Consider the following 19,608-nt stretch of genomic DNA (forward strand, 5'->3'; position numbering starts at 1 on the left):
CTTCCAAGAGAAATGGTTACCAGGAAATAGGAAGTATCCAGAGAGCTCAGGCATCTTCCCTCTGTGGCCTCTCGAGTACAGAGGAGATCATTAGAGGGTCCTTGTGTTGCCTAGCAACCCGTGAATGCTGTTTGCTATCATGTCATTAATATGATATGAAAGTGTTTCATAGAAGACATTCATCTCGCATTAATGAAAATCAAATTTGCTAATATGACACAAAATCTGTTCTTCCTTGTGACTGTCTATACTTAAGTAGCTTATTTATTGAATTAGACAGTGAGTGGTTTTCAGGCTTGAGACTGTTAAAGTATCAGAATAATGACTTTATTTCCAATAATATCAGATGGCCTTTAATGATGTGATTATGCAGCTGTCACTCCGTGACCACCATCCTTGGACCAAGTGCCCCTCCCTGGAGTCTCACCCAGACACCCATCAGACACTCCGCCATTCAGTTCCTCACGCAGGCAAGCCTCAGCGGGGAAAGGCTTCTCATTCTAGCCTGTCCGCTCTCCAGATGAGCGCAATTTTCCTTCAGAGCTCTGGGACCAAAGACCGAAGGTGCTTAGCATAAAGAAGGCTCTCATATCCTAGGCATGAGAGGGATGGCCACAGGTACTCGTCTTTCCTGTCTTTCGAAAGATGGGATAGAAAATGGCCCTAAATACATCAGGCACCATAAGAAATACAGACAGTGCCCTACTTTAAACACAATGTGTTCCTGAAAACAAGTATGGAATTCAAATATACAAAACCCAAGTGATAAAAGCCAGTAACACCTAAATGGGAGCATTCCCATCCCAGAGTTAAGGTGCCCAGCACTCAAGAAGCAGAGGCAGGTGGTCTCTGTGAGTTTGGAGCCAGCCTGGTACATAGAAAGACTCTTTCTCAAAACAAATAAAATAAAACAAAATGGGGTACTCAGTGTCCTGTAATGTCTTTAACACATGAAAATTTAAAGTCAGCAGTTAGAAAGGAACCTGGAGGTATCAGTGGCTAAGTTGTAAACAGATAGGGTTGGTGAGGTGGCTGAGCAGGGAAAGACACGTGCCACCACTCCTGACAACCTGAGTTCACTCCCTGGGACCCACCCGATGGAAGGAAGGAGCTTACTATAGCTGACCTCCACGCAATTTGAAATATGCATACCTATTGATTCAGAAATTCCACTAGTGACCACAAAGATAGCCTGTCAATGGAAATGTTATTTGGGATAACGGGAAATTTGGAAATTACCTTAAGATTCATATTAGGAAAAACACATTAGAATTTTGTCACTCTATGCAATGTAAAAATGCCATTAACCAGAATGAGACGGAGCTGGTGAGATGGCTCAGATGGAAAGGCCACCAAGCCTGATGACCTGAGTCGGATGCCATAAATCCACATGCTGGAAGGAGAGAAGTGATTCGTACAAGTTGTCTTCTGACCTCTCCACTTGTGCTGTGACTCAACAAATAGGATTAGTTAAGAAAGGCAAGCAGATAGGACTCTGCCACTCACAGTAATGTCTCAACTGATGGAGAAAAGTTCAAAGTACACTGACGAGCGAGTACAAACCAGCATGTAAAGTTCTGTCTATGTAAGGACATTAAACCCACAGCACAGCAGGCCCCTGGTGCTCTCTGGGAACCAACAGTTTGTTCCACACTCTCTACCTATGGTCCCTCTGTTGTTTCTTCCAGCAATGCACCGGACAAGCTTCTCTCATTGCCCCCACCCCTCATCAACCTCTGTAAAATGTTCCTGTTTCCTGGATTTTGTTTTCAACCTTCTTGTCATCTTTTAATGAGGCCACACCCTCTCTCATCATTCAGCTCTGACTGTGTGCTACTGTCTGTCTTGTCAAATACTCTCTTAGGTTTGAGCTAGGGACTATATAAGCCTTTCTCCTTATTTTTCTTCATAGCTGCTATAAAAGGAACTGGCAGGCATCCTACTGTGGCTGTCTGTGACTGTAATCCTCAGTCCCCCCAAAGGAAGTTTACTAAACTGAACTGTCAGGGGCTTCAGGTGACACATCCCAGACAAAGGGCTAATTAACTGAGGGATCCTGTTCTGAGGACCAGAACTTTCCCCTTCTCTTGCTGTCTGGGAATCGGAGGCAACATGTACATGTTATGGGCTATTCATCAACTGTATGACACAGGATACACCTCTAAAACCTATAAGAGGGGACCCCCACTTCTCCTCACAGGCCTGAACTCTTCATAGCTCCCATCATATTGTCAGTCTGTGGTGTAATAACTCTTCTAGTAAATCTTTTGTCCAAAAGGACAGTCTGCCTCAGTGTCTCTCTTGAATCCTAAAATCTGAGACCTGATGTAACGGTGCTGAACCCCACTGTCTCCCCCTGGTTCTCCTGTAGGCACCTCTGTCTCCACATCACCTTTAGAAAGGAATGGACTCATCAACTCTCTCTGTCCCCTATCCACTCTTCCATGTCCCTCCTGTCCTCCCCTCTTCTAAGCCAGAAAGCTTGACATGTCTGTAACACCCCCTTTGTACTTCAGTCCAGCAACTAACAAACCATCCACCTTCTCAGGCAGTGGTTCTCAACCTTCCTGATGCTGAGACCCTTTAACACAGGTCCTCAGATTGTGGTGACCCCCAACCATTAAATTAGCCCATTGCTACTTCATAACTGTAATTTCGCTACTGTCAGGAATTGTGATGTAAAATCTGATGTGCAGGGTATCAGATGTGGGACTCACAACCCACATGATGAGAACTGCTGCACTAAGGGTCAGGGAGGTCTCCGCCCACCTCCCAGGGTATTGGAAGTCTCCGCCCACCTCCCAGGGTATTGGAAGTCTCCGCCCCACCTCCCAAGGTAGTAGAGGTCTCTGCCCCACCTCCCAGGGTAGTAGAGGTCTCCACCCACCTCCCTGGGTAGTAGAGGTCTCCGCCCACCTCCCTGGGTAGTAGAGGTCTCCGCGCACCTCCCAGGGTAGTAGAGGTCTCTACCCACCTCCCAGGGTCTCCTCCTGTACTGTCCCCAGTCATCAGGTCCCTTCACCTCTGCCCTTGCCCCATTCCGTCTCATTCTCCACACTGTAGACTTTCCTCGGGGCACCAGCCCGCAAACAATGACACAGAGACTTATTACTAATTATAAAGGCTTGGCCTTTATCTTAGGCTTGTTCCCAACCAGTTCTTATAACTTAATCTGTTTTTATTAATCTGTGTTCTGCCATGTGGCTCGGTTACCTCTCCTCAGTACCATATGTCCTACTTCGTCAGTGTGTCCCTGGCATCTCCCGCATGCCTAGATTCCTCTCCCATTCCCCTCTCTCTGCCCAGAAGTCCCACCTACTCTCTCCTGCCTAGCTGTTGGTCGGTCATTCAGCTCCTTATTAAACCAAGCACAGTGACACATCTTCACTGAGTGTAAACAAATACTCTGCAGCAGCACACTGCCCCCAAAGCATCTGCTCTAGAATATGCCCAGACTGTCCACAGCATGCTTGTTAAACCTTCCTGTAACTTCCACAGATGGACACCTAGATTCTCTCCAGACCCACTGCCTCTCACCTTGCACTGGCTGGACACTAAAACCTTCAGCATCTCTCCTTCCCAGCATCTCTCACAACACCGTGGCTGTCCCCATGCCATTCCTTCTGACTGGAATACCCTTTGTGGACATTTATTCCCCCCCCAGGCTTCCCTACAGCCTGCTAAATGCCCCTGTGGCTTATCCACGACACTGAATGCAGTGTTCTGGGGCACAATACTATGGTGATCTGTTAAGTAGTCACTCTCCTTGTGGCTAGCTACTCCAGAAGTACCACAGCACGTTCATCCTCGTGATTGAAATGTTTCTCTCAATGGGAATTCAACAAAACCCCTTTTAATCCATATCAGTGCTGTGCAGAAGAAACGAAGGGAGACCCAGAATGCTAACTTTTTAAAGAGTATCAAAAGAGACTGGGCAGTGGTGGCGCACACCTTTAATCCCAGCACTCGGGAGGCAGAGGCAGGCGGATCTCCGTGAGTTCCAGGCCGGGCTGGACCGACAGCCTCCAAAACAATACAGAGAAACCCTGTCTCATAAAACCAAAAAAAAAAAAAAAAGTATCAAAAGAAGCAGATGAGGGCTGGGGTGTGGCTCAGGGGTAGACCTTGACTATCTGGAGTGAGGCACAGGGTTCCATCTGCCAGGATTGCAGCAAGGCAGGGAGGGGAATGGAGACCAAAGGGACAGAGGAAATTAATACAGTATTTTTTATTTAATCCAATTCTATCCAAAATGATTGTCCTTTTATTACCTAACTAAAAACAAATATTAATTAGATGTTATTTTATTTCTTCCGTTTGCATGGGCCTCTCAGTATAGAAGTACGTTCTGTACCTGCAGTACATCCCACAGAGTGTACACATTACAAAGGCCTGGTGGCTGCAGGGGGCTTGGGGCCCCTGGGCCAGACCATATGGGTCTGGGTGATTTTTACTTTGGACCCCAATGTTTTTCTTAAAATACAGAGTTCTCCAATGTGATCTCACATTCCTTTGAGTTCTAAAGAAAAAGCTCTGGATTTCATGGAACCGGAGAACGCCCTTTCACTGAGAGTGAAGTGTGTCCCTCCAGTGGCCAGCCAGCTGCATCCTAGCCATTCCCTCAGATTTGCCTGCCCCTGTGCACACAGTGTGAGCCCTCACTCTGGTACCCCGGAAAACTTGACCTTGACACAGAAGTCCAGTGAACACAGGCTTGAAAGCTTGGATCTGTGGTCACCTCTTCACCAAATGTAACACGATGAAGAAACAAAATACCTAGCGACTGCCTTCATTCACCTGTTGTTCCCTAGTAACAAGAGACTTCGAAAAGGTGACAGAAATAGAATGAAGACTAACTTGGGCCTTTGCTTAGATTCTCTCTATATAAACATCTTATTTCACTTGTTTCATTGCTTTCTCTTGCACCCCTTTATACACACACACACACACACACACACACACACACACACACACACACACTTCCCTTCTCCATGGAAAGATACAGCTATTTCCTAAGGCTTGAAAGTGAGTCACTTATGTGGTACCCCTTTGCTTCTAAATACCAGTGTCTCCTAAGAATAACAGCATTCCTGTATTACCCGTGGGAGATTATCAGAATTGTCTTTCTTTTTTTAAAAATTATTTATCTGTTATATGTTGGTATTTGAGTTTGGAATGTGCATCGTCACAGCTCATGTGTGGAGGTCAGAGGACAACTTGTGGGAGTCTCCTTCCACCATGAGGATTCTGGAAATCCAACTCAGATTGTCAGTCTTGGTGGCAAGTGTGGTAAATCACTAAGGCACCCCACTGGCCCAACTGTCAGACTGTAAAAGTGACATTCCTTCCAAACAAAATTGAATCTTCACTCACTGCCATCCTCAGGTCCCTCTTCCTGCCAAGGATGCCAGCCCGGGAGCTCCTCAAATGCCACCTGTTCTCAAATTTCTCCAACTGGGGACAATCCCGTAGCCTTCTCTTTCCATGACTATCACTTTTGAAAACTACAAGTCTACCTGGTCATGGTGGTGCACACCTTTGATCCCAGCACTCAGAAGGCAAAGGCAGGACTATCTCCATAAATTAGAGGCTAGCCTGATCTAGATAGTGAATTCCAGGACAGCCGGAGTTGCACTGTAAGACCCTGTTGGGGGAGGGTAACTGGAAGCTTCTGTAGAGACGTGCCCCTCTATCATACCCCCTTCCTTCATGTTGTGTGCCTTGGAAGGAGCCATGGGAGGCCTGTGTCCTCCCTGGCTGTTGTATTAGGAGTCCTAGGATGCTAACTGACTTTTCATTCCTCCTGTTAATGGAGTCACAATAGAGCAGGACTGGGGCTGCTTCCCTGAAAATGTGGTCCTTTACCTTGTTAATTAGTCAGTGATGCCTTGAGGCTGTGAAAATATCGTATTTTTCATTGTTACTTTTTTTCCCACCCATGTTAAGAGTATCGATTGACGCTTCTAACCCGATTCAAGTATTACTGTGCTGTTCACCAAATAGTGGCTTTTTTTCTAATTCCATTATTCATCCTGTCATCATTATTCTGCATTTGGCCACAAGGAAGAAATATCGCTCCTTCCTTCTGCCAGTGTTTATTCATTCATACATTTCAATGTGGGCTCTGGGGTCTTCACTCTCCTACAGATAATAACCCATCACCCACACTATTATGGGGCAGGGGGATGGAAATAGAAATATGCTAGTTACACCTTGATCCCTATAAGCAAGCAGTGGAGTTTAGTCCTTGCCAGGTTTGATCCTCAGCACTGCAAAACACAGAATGAGGAAGGAGGGGACATGTATGCTCCACTGTTAGCTTCTGCAAACCCTAAGTCCTGAGAGTCAAAGATGGGCCAGAGTGGCTTCTAGTTTTTTTTATCATAGCTACAAGACTCCCATGAAAGCCAGGAGCACATTATTTTAAAAAGCCCATTGCAGAAGAGAATTCGTTATTTAACTCTTTTAAACATGTCTTAAGTGTGGAGCGTATTCTGTCTGTGCTGGCTAATGGTGTTTCTACTAAGCACTCTTAAAAACTTAGAGAGTCATTCATTTAACCAAAGGAAAAAAAGAGACAACAACATCTCTTCCTGGGGTTTACTGGCCCCTGTGGCCTTGGTCTCTCAAAAGGTAATTCCTCCTGGCTCCTTGTCCTGTGAGTTTCCTGGGGGATTCTCTGTGCACATAGACACCCTTTTCCTTCCCTTACAGAAAATAGATAGGAAATGGCTGAGTGGCTGCAAGGCCAGCCGTTAGCCAGGCTCCCGGTGGCCTAATTAAAGGGAAACGACTGGGCTTTCTATGAAGAGGAGCAAAGTAAGTGGGGAAGGACAGGAAGGGAAGCCAGAGCCCTAAGAGCATTCCTTTTCCTGCCAAACTAAATGCCAGCCTTGCCTCAACCCATTAGACCTGAGCCTATATAGCATCAGCATAAGTAACTGGACAGCCATGGGCCGCTGGATTGCTGTGCAGACTGGATGAATGCTCCTATTAAACGGGAGACGTGCAAAGAAACATCAGAGATAAAACAAGAGGGAAGCACTTAGAACTGAAGCCCAGTCTCATCCCCGACTGCAGACGCCTCCAGTGGCACCTGCCAACCCCAGCACTGTTGGTGGATGGACAGGAGATATCACACACAGGTAACTGCCAACAGGAGCAAAACGTTTAGGTCTGGGGGCAGCATGCATTTCTGCAGCAAAGCCATTCACTCTGCAAGTCAGACAAGAGGTCGGTAGCCCAGGGTGAAATCCAGCCCATGGAGCTCCTGAGTTCCTGAGTCTTAACCCCAGCGCCTGCCGGTGGTCGTCAGAGCACACACAGCCATTTTGATTTACTTGGTTCATTCAACAAGTAAGCAGGTTCACTTAAGCAGGAAGTATGGAGCGTCCATCTCCTCAGAACACAAATAAAACGAGCAACAACACTGGAGAAGAGAAGGAAAACGGAGCAGGAAGAGGAAAGAAAAGAAACGAATTAAGGCCTCAGTTTAAGAATCGCCACACAATTTGTGCTTTCTTTCTGCTCACGCTTCAGTGCAGGGAACCCTCACAAAGGCCCCTCACGACGCCCCTCTTACTTTTGTGCTCTATAAAATTGCTGGTGAGTTAATTTATGCTGATGTCCCTGGAGGGAGGGAAAACAGCCCCTGAGGAGAAAATCACAGTGGCAAAGGAAGGCTTTATTTGAATGAAGCGGCAAACAAGTGTTTGACCAGTGTCTTTAGTTTCAGGCTCACATGGGAAGGGATTGACAACATCTTAGACTGGGGGGGTAGGATAAGGCCATTGGGTGGGACAGCCTTGAGGAGCGTGTTTTGCCCTGGGTGGAACACAAAGAAAGCCTGAGCGGCCTGTGTGTCTCTGTGATGTCTAGCATAACAAGGCTTTGGAGGAAGGACCATCACTGCACCCGTCTTAAAGCTAAAGGTGCTGAGGCTAGGCAACACTGGAGCCTCACCTGAGTGACAGTAGTGTGTCACACAAGCTAACAAGTGGCAGTGCTGCAACAAAAAGAAAAGAGACGTCAGTAAATGAGAAACAGAATGAAGCCAGCAGCACTACTGAGCTAGCCCATGTCACCCAATAGCTTCCTGTGTTCACATCAGCGGGCAGGCAAGGAGGCACATAGTTCTGGTTGGTTTCATCTCCGTAGAGGTCATGTTCTGTGACTGCATCCACAAGGATCATAGCTCATTCATTCTTCCCTCCCTCTCCCTGTATGGGATTGGAGCCTGGGGCTCACTCATGCTGGGCAAACACTCTACAACTGATCTATAGCTCTGGCTAAAGCACGTTCCACCTTCTAAGCTGAAACTCAAGGTTTTCCTGAATGGAGTGCCCAAGGCTCTGAAAAACAAATGGACAGCAGACACAGATTCTGGCTAATTCTTTCAAGCGTGATTTCTAGGCAGGCACAGCAGCTAACACCAGACAAGGCAGTTATTCGGGTGGCTGAGGAAGGAAGATGGCTGGGGCCCAGGGGCTTCCCCACAGATGTGTTGTGCTTTTCTCTGGGGCCAATGAGTGTAACTTCCCACAGGGATTGTGTGGATCTGCTTTCCTCAGCCTGGCTGAAGGCTTCGTCAGTTGTCAGAGCCCCATCCAGTGTCTATGTGCCTGTCGATAGCCCACTGCTCTGGGGATAAGGCTAATCAATGTCTCAGTGATCGGGCCGCATTGACCAGAAATGGTTACTGAGGTCCCACAAGTTGACATTTCCCAGGGCTTCTTAGGTGTGAGTGTGTGACTAGCAAAGTGACAAAGATTCTAAGTCCTCAAACGGCAGCGGGCCTACCACTGACAAAGAAGCAGAGGTTGTCTCTCCTGTTTAGATTCAGAGACTTTGTGAGTGTCCTCCACACCCTGTTAGGAAGGTAACACATCTGAGACAGTTCTTCTTTTGTCCCCCTGACCCTTTCCTGTGGTTTCTAGGGAGATATTCAGATAGGCAGGTTGTTCTGTGACTAGTCTTCTTTTTCTGTTTTGTTTTTCATGTGTTTGTTTTGTTTTTCTGGCTTTTTGTGTTGAGACAATGTCTCATTATGGAACCCAGGTTGCTTTCAAACTCATGGCAATCCTCCTGCCTTAGCCACCCAAATGGTGGGATTACAGATGTGAGCAACCTTGTCTGGTTTTCATCACCTGCTTTTGAGTATGAATTGAGAAACAAATTAGTGCTTCTTCTTTTTAACTGACTGTTCAGGGAAAAGTAAATTTCTCCCAAACTCTTCACCAGTGCCTAATGGGCTATATGGTGCATAGTCATGACAAAACCAGAAACAGACCCTCAGCCCTGACTCACAGTGATTCAGTTCAGGGTTCTTTTCACTTTAAGATGGGGTAAAAGCAAAGAGCAGTGACTGCAGACTGTGCTTATACTGCATTTCAGCCCTTCCCCAAAGAGCAGTGAGTAGAGACTGTACTTACACTGCATTTCAGCCCCTCCCCCCATTAGTGAGTAGGGTTTGACTTCCATGGTGACTGGCAACAGCTTGTCCTGCCCCCCCCCCCCCCCCGTGTACCTTGCAGTGGGCCTCCGTATTGCACGTGTGAGATGGGTCAGCATATTTCCTGTTGTGTCTTTTCCCCTTACAATGAGCTCAGTAGGTTCTCCATCAAGATCCCCCTTTACAGGGAAGGAAGGTAGTTAAATGAAGCCTGGAAATACGTGGGGGGACAGGCACTGTGACTGGCACCTTGAAGTAAAACCCCTTTCTTATGTCCTTATATCTGAAGGACCCAATCCTCATTCCACTGATCACCCCTGCAGAAGGAGTTTGGTTACAGTCAGCACTTGTCTAATGAAGGGTTCAGCATCCCAGCCACCCTGTTCCTTCTCACCCATCCTGCAAATGGATGGCTGAAACTAAAGCTTGCCATGGGTAAGGGGACAGATACATCTGACCCCACCCTTGAGACAGCAGTGTTTTCCAGGAGCTTCGCTCTGAGGCATCCCTGTGCTGGCTGCTGCAGGGACCCAGAATTCACCAGCTGCTAAGTGTGGAGGTGGGTAGGGGTGTTGTGATATGTGGTGTATGTGTAGTATGTGGGGGATGTGTGTATGTGTGTGTATGTGTTGTGCTGGGTGTGTGTATGTATGTGTGTGGTATGTGGTGTGAATGTGTGTGTTTATATGTAATGTGTGTATGATGTGTGTATATTTATATGTAATGTATGTGTGGGGTGTGGTGTTAAGTGGGTCTGTATTTATATGTAATGTGTGTGATGTGAAGTGTGTCTTTTTGTGTGTTTTGGTGTGTATGTGTGTGTATATGTAATGTGTGTGTTATGAGGATATGTGTGTTGTTTGTATTGTGGTATTGTGTGTGTGTGGTGTGAGTGTGTTTTATATGTAATGTTATGTATTGTGAGGTTGCATGTTTGTTGTTTATGTGTTATGGTGTGTGTGCTTGTAGGAAGGTGATGTGATGTGAGTGTATGTTGTGTGAGTGTGTGTTTATATGTAATGTGTATGTGGTATGAGGTTGTATTTGTTTTGTTTGTGTGTTATGGTGTGTGTGTGTGTGTGTGTGCATAGTATGGCAGGAATTTTTAGCAAGTTTGATAAGCATAGTATTATTTTGTTGGGAAAATACTATTTATTTTACTAAATGTTTTACTAAAATTGTTGCCAATCCCTCATTTTGTTTTTGAAAGTCCAATTTTCTGAAAAGTGAGTTTGCCACTAATTCAAAAGAGGAGTAGAGGAATGAATGGGTAGAGCATAGATGATTTATAGGGCCATGAAATTATCTGTATGCTACTATGGTAGAATATCACGGACTATCTGTATGACTATCATTACACAGCTGCCAAAACTTAAAAGATTACAACACAGAGAGAACACCTTACTGCAACTGGTAACCCTGCAGCATTAGGGCTATTGGTGGTAAAAATGCCTCATAGCAACAGCAGCACCAGGATAACATAACAGGAAAAACTGCTCAAGGAGGCAGCCGATATGAGAACTCTACTTTCTGTTCTGTTATTTTAGAAAACAAAAGTTGCTTTTAAATAAAGGCATATTGGAAGTACAGTGTGCTATGACACAAGGATGCTGAGCGATGGTAATATTAAGTAAATTAAGTCGATTACAGAGAGACAAACATGTGTTTTCTCCTTGTCATTTCTAGGTCTTATATAGAGGGGTATATTATCAAGATCACATATATATATATATATACATATCATGTCTATGATCACATATATTATTAGTGACATGCAAGTTAGTGAAAATACAAGTCAAATTGTCTAGGGCAGTGGTTCTCAACCTTCCTAATGCCACAACCTTTTAATACAGTTCTCCACATTGTGGTTATCCCCAAACGTAAAGTTATTTTCATTGCTACTTCATAACTGTAATTTTGCTACTGATAATGCAAACATTTGATATGTAGGATATCTAATACGCGACTCCTGTGAAAGGGTCATTCAACCCCCCACCAAGGAGTTATGATCCGCAGGTTGGGAACTGTTGGACAAAAGGACCAAATTGAGCCAGCAGGGAGAGCAAGAAAAGGGGGGGAGGAGGAATGTGCTCAACATGAAATATGTCCTTGTATGAAAAAAGAATATTTTATTAGTACATGAAGGAACGTGTATTAAATTTAAAAAATTAATAATTAGGGCTATATGCTGGTTTGGTGGTATATGCCTGTGCCAGATAGTTTTGTGTCAACTTGAGACAATCTAGAATCATCTGAGAAGAGGGATCCTAAATTAAGGAAATACCACCATAAGATAGGGCTGTGGGCACTGAGATTATTGTTTGCAAACTCTTATTTGTGAAATAGGACCCGTGCTAATATCAAGATAATTAGCTTTTATTTATTTGTTAATTTATGTGACATTGGGGATCAAACCCAGGGCTTTGTGCCAAGTACAGACACGCCTGGGCTCGGAAGCAAGGATTTAATACTTTACTTTGTGCTACTATGCATTTTGCTAAATATGATATTGACTAAATATCAAGTGTCTGATCTTTTTTTAATGATTAAGATACTTTCTGATCCTTCTGTGATTAGTTCTCCTGCATAACTTCACTATTGCATTTAGGCTTACTCAGAAGCAGTACGTTGTCCTTTCAGTACTGTTTGAGCAGTGCCCAGACAGGCTCACTGTCTAGTGGGAGGGGAGATATCAGTGAATGTGATGGATAAATGGAAGGGATAACTAGGGAGGGACAATAAATGAGTGACATGGAGTAGAAAAACAAAAACCAAGATTGGGCTGTGGGCAAACCTGCAGGGCATTTTCTTAATTAGTGATTGATGGGGCAAGGCCCAGCCCATTGTAGGTGACTCCACCTCTGGGATGCTGGTCCTGGTTTCTATAAGAAGCAGGCTGAGGCTGAGCGGTGGTGGTGCACGCCTTTAATCCCAGCACTCGTGAGGCAGAGGCAGGCAGATCTCAGTGAGTTCGAGCCCAGCCTGGTCTACAAGAGCTAGTTCCAGGACAGGTTCCAAAGCTGCAGAGAAACCCTGTCTTTGGGGAAGGAAGGGGCAGTTTGAATCAAAGTCCCTTGCATGGATGGACAGTGTCACTCCCAGAAGACATAGGTTATTAAATGAAAACCACAATGCAAGGAGTGAGCTTCCTCTCAGTTACTGGTCAGGGAGGCACCAGAAGCCTTCAAATGCAGGTTATTGCTAATGCCCTTATAGTTAATCACCATTAGCATATGGCAAGAGCCTATTGCTGAGGACACCACACACTCTAGCTGGGGGACACAGGGAAATCAATCTCAAACCGACCAGGAAACGTCTTCCCTGCTGGCTTGCTTTTATAATGCTGGAAGGTTCTGTGACCCTGTGAGGCAAGATATGCCCACCAATGCAGCAGTGGTGCAACTGTTAGGGGCAGCAGCCAGCAGCCTTCTGATTGGGTTTGAGCCTGGTGTTGTAATCCTGGTCAGAAGCCCATAGGCCCTCGGGTGGAACCTGCTGTTTTTATTTTGTTATTTTGCTACATAATCATCCTGTCAAATCACCTGCTAAATAATTATGTTTATACCAATAGCCCTGGACTGCTCTCTGGTCATAGAAGCTTCTTTATGCAGCGGGAAGAAGTCAATGGAGAGATGCATTGCTGGTCAGAGTGCTAAACAGAACGATGTCGGCTCCTCTCCCAGTCCTGGAAAGGATGGACAAGCCTGAGGATGGGAAGGGAGCTGGGGAATGCTGTCTCTGGATATGGCATGGCTATTGCAGTAATGAAGTCACAGTGGCTGTGGTTACTTGCACAAGATCAAGCCAACCAAAATTCTGGCATAAATGCGGAGACTTGTTTTCAGACCCCACTCTTGTCATGGAGCTGTTGGCAATTACAAGCTGGTAGGGGTGGAATCTTTCTTTTTTGAGGACGTGGCCATTAATAGGTTTCCCATACTTCAATGGATAGCCCCATAACTATGCACATATGGGCAGGACTAAGTAGACTTGATGGATTATAAAAGGAACTTGAAGTTAAGATGAGGGTTTATTAAGGGAGATATAGAGATATGGAGAGGAAAATGGAGAATGAATATAACTATATTTTATTGTGTACATATGTGAGCTTCTCAAGAATAAAGAAAAGGGATTTTTTTAATGAATTGAGGCAGAAGCAGTCAGATCTCTGAGTGTGAGGCCACCCTGTTCTACAGTGAATTCCAGGGCAGTCAGAGCTACAAACAGAAACCCTGTATGGTGATTTCAAAGAAAATGGTCCCTATTAGGAGGTGTGGCCTTGTTGGAGTGGGTGTGGCTTGTTGGAGGAAGAGTGTAGCTGTGGAGGTGGGCTTTGAGGTCTCATTTATGCGCAGGTCACAGTCAGTGAGACAAACTATTTCCTGTTGCCTGTGAGTCAAAATATAAGAACTCTCAGCAACTCCTGTAGCATCATGTCTGCCTGAAGGCTGCCATGCTTCCCGCCATGACCATAACGGACTAAACCTCTGCACTGTCACCCAATTAAATTTTTCATTTATAAAAGTGCTGTAGCCGGGCGGTGGTGGCGCACACCTTTAATCCCAGCACTCGGGAGGCAGAGGCAGGCGGATCTCTGTGAGTTCGAGGCCAGGCTGGACCGATAACTTCCGAAACAATACAGAGAAACCCTGTCTCGAAAAAACAAAAAACAAACAAACAAACAAAAAAGTGCTGTGGTCATGGTGTCTCTTCACATCAATAGAAACCCTAAGACACCCTGTTTAAAAAAAGGAACAAACAAACAAAACCTAATTTACCACAAGCAAATAAGATCTCAGAGTCTGGCAAAGTGTGTGTGGACAGGCTAAGCTTCCGGAAGCTGTGTGTGGTAAGCACCCGTGGACCACAGTTTGTAACAAAGTGTAAATTGTCCTCAGTGCTGCCTGGGAACTCCAGGCAGGAGGGAATTCTCTGAGGAGCCCTTTTATTGGTTGCTCTTGAGGACCATCTGCAAAGCATCAACACAACTGAGAAGAAGCCTTCAGAGGATAACTTGGTCATTTGGTCTCAAGATCATTGTTATCTCTGTTAACAGAACTCAAGAGGGGAATAAAATCCAACACTAACTTCATATGTTTCTCTCTTTTATAAATAAAAAAAATGCACCTCTGCACTGTCACCCAATTAAATTTTTCATTTATAAAAGTGCTGTAGCCGGGCGGTGGTGGCACACGCCTTTAATCCCAGCACTCAGGAGGCAGAGGCAGGCAGAAGTCTGTGATTTCGAGGCCAGCCTGGTCTACAGAGCGAGTTTTAGGACAGCCTCCAAAACAATACAGAGAAACCCTGTCTAGAAAAAAAAACCAAACAAACAAACAAACAAACAAAAATGCCTGCTACTGTTGCATTCTGATAATGTTGGCAGAACTGTGTGCCACAGCTGTTGTTACCTTCTGAACAAGGTTCCCCAAACATGCTGCCACTTGGGCAATAATGGGACAAGGAAACTGCAGTTCTCCTTTAAGTGCTGAGATGGGAAGTGGGTCATCAGAAAGCAAGGCCCCTTTCTGCTGGGCACTGGGAGGAAGCCACAGAGAGTCCCAAACCTATGAAAATATTTTCTTTTAAACTCAACTCCTCCTGAACCATCCCAGGCACCTAGAAGTATTTTCCTAGAGTTAATCCTATAGCCTGTATTAGATTTGGGAGATGGAGCTTGTGGGGACTTGGCATGTCAGTGGTGGACACAAGCCCAGGGCACCTAGGTCGTCCTAAGGGAACTGGGATTTCCCCCAGCACTCTCTTGTTATAGCCGGCAGTGGGGATCCAGGACAGTCGGACAGATGCTAGGCCAGGAAGATGGCCACCCAAGTACTTGGACAAACAGGACAAATCTAGAGAGCTGGAATGGAGAAGTGAGAGAAAGGATGAGGTTACCGATTCCCAAAAGAAGAGCATTGGGACCTACAGTGGCACTATGGAAACATTCAAGGAAATGCAGTGACAAATTAAAAAGTGTCCCTGGTTTCTTACTTAGGAATTGGCAATGTTTTGAGATTTGCAATGTCAGTTCCCAGCAGCATCTGTATCCAAGAGGTACCGTCCTGGCAGAGTTGTCCCTGGGTGTCTTGACTGAGCATTGTTACAGACATTCCCAGCTGGGGAGATTGACCAAACCTCAGCCCCCTGACCCATCTTTCCCTTGAAGAAGTTGGCTGGAGGGCCCCGGAGTGTAAGCCCAGAACACCAACCAAATTTCCCTTCAGTCGCATGCATTTCTTGGAATCAATGCCCTTGAGTAATTACAGAGGTCATCTATATCATCTGTATAAGCAAACAAGGTACATTCCACTCCCCTGGGTGTCTCTGAATGCCTCTCTCCCTCTGCCTCTCTTTCTCTCTCTGCCTCTCTCTGTCTCTCTGTCTCTGTCTCTGTCTCTCTGTCTTTCTCCCCTCCCCTCTCTCATTCTCTCCCCATCCTCTCTTAGCCCCACCCTAGGTGCTGGGATCAAACCAGGGCCTGTGAGTGCTAGGGAAGTACTCTGCCACCGTCTACACCCTCAGCCTTGCTGCTCCCCTCACACACACCTCAGTGTGATATAGAAGTTCACTTTTCATTTTTACCAGCGTGTCTTTTAAATGTTGATTTTTGTTATTTTTGTCTTTGAGATTTCATGCATGTATATAATGTATTTTTTTCCGTTTACTCCATCACTCCCTCCCACTCTTGCTGAACCCCTTCTTCCTAAGAGGCTCCCTCATACTTTCATGTCTATCACTGTTTTGAGGTGTGGGTGTGGAGTGAGTGTGTGTGTGTGAGAGAGAGAGAGAGAGAGAGAGAGAGAGAGAGAGAGAGAGAGAGAGAGAGAGAGAGAGAGAGAGAGGGACCACTGAGTATAATTAAGGTTGTTTGCATGAGCTTGGGTAGGGGGTTATTTACTATAGCATGAGCAAGTTACCATCCCACTGAACGAAATTAACTCTTCTCTGTCCAGCAATCATTAACTGTTAGTGCCTCAGAAAGGGGGTGTGGCTTCATGAGCCCCTCCCCTATCATGATGGAATGTTCAAATGCCATCTTTTGCAGTTGTTGTTCAGGTAACAACAGCACAGCAGCTATGTCACATCCAAGAGAAAGTGTTTCACATACTCCTCATGTCCTCCACCTCTTAATTCTTTCCACTCCATGTTCCTCAGTGTCTCCTGAATACAGATGAATCTGCTGAAACATTCCATGGACAGAGGGGAAACCCATGAGCCTCTACCTTACACAAAGAACTACAGCAACTAAGGAATGGGGGGGGGCGGAGTCATCCCCAGGGATGAACACACCAACTGGTTATCCAATACCAAAAGGACAGCCCTGAAAACATGCATATAAGTAGCATTATACAGGCTGAGCAGGTTGTATTTAGGAATACATATGCATATATGCATGTCACAACAATTAATGAGAAAAGAGTCCATGAATTTGAAGGATGAATTTGATGGAAGGATTTTTAGACTCTAAACCTTCCTAATGCTGTGACCCTTTAATACATCTTCATGTTGTGGTAACTGTAAAACTATTTTGTTTCTGCTTCATAACTGTAATTTTGCTATTGCTATGGATCATAATGTAAACATCTATGTTTTCCAATGTTCTTAGGTGACCCTCAACTCACAGGTTGAGAACTGCTGTTTTAGAGAGATGTAGGGGGGAGGGGGAAGTAATGTAATTGTATTAATGTCAAAGAAATGTTCGTGGATGGGGAAGTCATAGGTCCTAGGAGTGGGAGCCATCTAGTATTGTTTTGACGGATGAGCATTGTGTCAAACTGCCTTGTAAATATTCACTTACGCTCATAGGTGAATAGTGCTGTCAGCTTTGATCAGAAAGGCTTGTATTGGCAATGAGTGGCTGCTGATGCTCAAAGTATGAAGATTAAATAGCTGTTGAGTCCTAGCTCTTTGAAACAGCTTTTCACTTTGTAACTCAGGCTGGCCATGAACTCGTCCTGTGACCCAAGTTGACCCTGAAAAACTCCTGGTCTTCTGATTCAGGCTTCTGAGATCTGGGGTTGCTGGGTTGCACCAACACATCCAACTCATCCTCCCTACCTTGGTGCTGCCTGTCTTGGGTCATTTTTCTGTACTTAGCCCCCTTTAGCAGAATTGCCTTCGAGGTTTATGGAAGACAATTTGAAGACAGGCAGTCAAAATTGGGTAGAATACAATGTGTACTCAGTCAGTGACCACTTGCTTGATCCCTGCTATGTGCAGCTGCTAAGCTATGCATCTACGGAATCATCCTATGTGGATGTGACCAGATACCTCCATTAGGCGTGACCTGTCCACTGATCCCCTACAGACCATCACCCCACTTTTGTGGCTCCCCATCCCACCTTTGATCAAATGCAAATGGACTAGACATTGTTGATGAACTCATTACCTGTATATATTGTATATTTATTGTACTTATTGTGCATAGTTTTTCTTATGTTAGTTGTAACCTTCCGTTTGTATTAGACAAAAAAGGGGAAATGTGGTGATGTATTATTTATGATTTATTAAAACTTGCCCGAGGATTGATTTAGAAAGCAAAACCAGCCTCAAGCTATAGAGATCAGGTGGTGGTAGTACACACCTTTAATCCCAGGACTCAGGAGACAAAGGCAGACGGATCTCTGAGTCCAAGACCACCCTGGGTTACCGGAGAATGAATCAGAGCTCATGCCTTTAATCCCAGGATTTGAGAGATATAAATGGTAGGGGCCTTCAGTCTGAGAGTTAGTCTCAAGCCACGTTGAGAGCATAGCATTCTGAGTGAATCTGAGGAACAGTGAATTAGGGAAGAGTTTGAAGATCACCCCTTTGGTCTGAGCTGAGGTAGGGGTAAGAGCTAGTGGCTGGCTGCTTTGCTTTTCTGATCTTCAGCTTGAAGCTTGAAGCCCAGAATCAGCTTCTGAGTCTTTTACTCTTCATATCACAACCTTCCTAGGTGGTCCAGGCCCCTTCCTGCCTCCAGGAGTTTGCTCTTTCTCTTCCCACTCAGGCATGCTTTCCCCTCAGGTTCCCATGTAACTCCCTCTCCCTTCCCTTGGATCAGGTGTCACCAAGCCATGGCCTTAGAATTGAGCCTTTCATTCCCCTCTACCCCAAGTGTTTCCACTCTGTCCCCGCCTCATTTAATTTTTTTCTCAATAATCTTCTTTGTCTAATGTATCATCCATTCCTTAGTCATCTCAAGAATAGAAACTCCATGTTGGCAGGGACATCTGTCTTTTGGGTACCTCCAGCTTTTCCAGCACCTGGAAGCATGGTGGGGACATTAGGGACAAAGGGCAGATAGTATTGGTGGAGCTAAGGTTGGATGAACTACAGGTGGCAACTAACTTGCTGTGTTCACCTTCTGAAGCCTGGTAGTCTTGGGGACTTCTGCCTCTGTTGCTCCTCTGGCTGGAAAGCAGTTTTTCCTTCCTCTGTGCATACCCAGAACACCCACAAACAATGGCAGAGAGGAGTGACACCCACGGAGTCAGGCTTAGACCCTGAGGAAGTTTGGTTTCCTGTCCCAGGGTGCCTGGCATTACAATATAGCAAAGGTTAAAATTCAGTAAATGTGCTTGGCCACGGCAAGAATGTATAGATTTTCCACACATGTGTCACATTTTCGGGGATCACTGTGAAGGACGGAGGGTCGTGTTGTTCCCCACATAAAATGGGCATCTGTGCAGCCTTCGGTGACCAGTTAGTAGCCTGAACACAAAAGCACAGCTTCCCTGCGTGGGGCTCAGGTAAGCACCAGCTGAGCTGTGCAGAGGCCAGGCTGCGACACTGAGGTGGCCTGTTTTCTGCTCATTATTAATCCAGAAACCTTCATGACGAACAACATTTGTGTTATTTTCTACCCAAATTTAATCTGTTCATGCAGCAGTTCAGTCAATCCCACAATCTGTTTTTCTCAAATGAGGGCAGATAATGGAGACGCCGTTCTTTACAAGTCTTCAGGCTTTTAAATTCTGATAAAATCAGGATTCTTCACTGGGTCCTGCCCCAGCTCTGAATTAAAGCACTTTAAATGTAATTACGGAACCTGGCCTTCCATCAGGGACATCCATTTAAAACATTGATTGGCCAGGCTGCTCTGCAAGGCTCTTTATGAGCAAACGATTGCAATGGGGCCAGAACTGTAATTTATCAAGGCAAAAAAGCAG

The 19,608-nt window shown here is 45.4% G+C and overlaps 1 protein-coding gene across 3 annotated transcripts in view; it reads left to right on the forward strand.

The window, feature by feature from the left end:
- The window catches only part of Cfap61 (cilia and flagella associated protein 61), a 287,339-nt gene that overhangs the window by 258,137 nt on the left and 9,594 nt on the right, over positions 1-19,608 (forward strand). The gene's annotated exons all lie outside the window — the stretch shown is intronic.

Source organism: Mesocricetus auratus, unplaced genomic scaffold (assembly GCF_017639785.1).
Source record: "Mesocricetus auratus isolate SY011 unplaced genomic scaffold, BCM_Maur_2.0 Super-Scaffold_100004, whole genome shotgun sequence".
In the NCBI taxonomy this organism is placed as follows: Eukaryota; Metazoa; Chordata; class Mammalia; order Rodentia; family Cricetidae; genus Mesocricetus; species Mesocricetus auratus.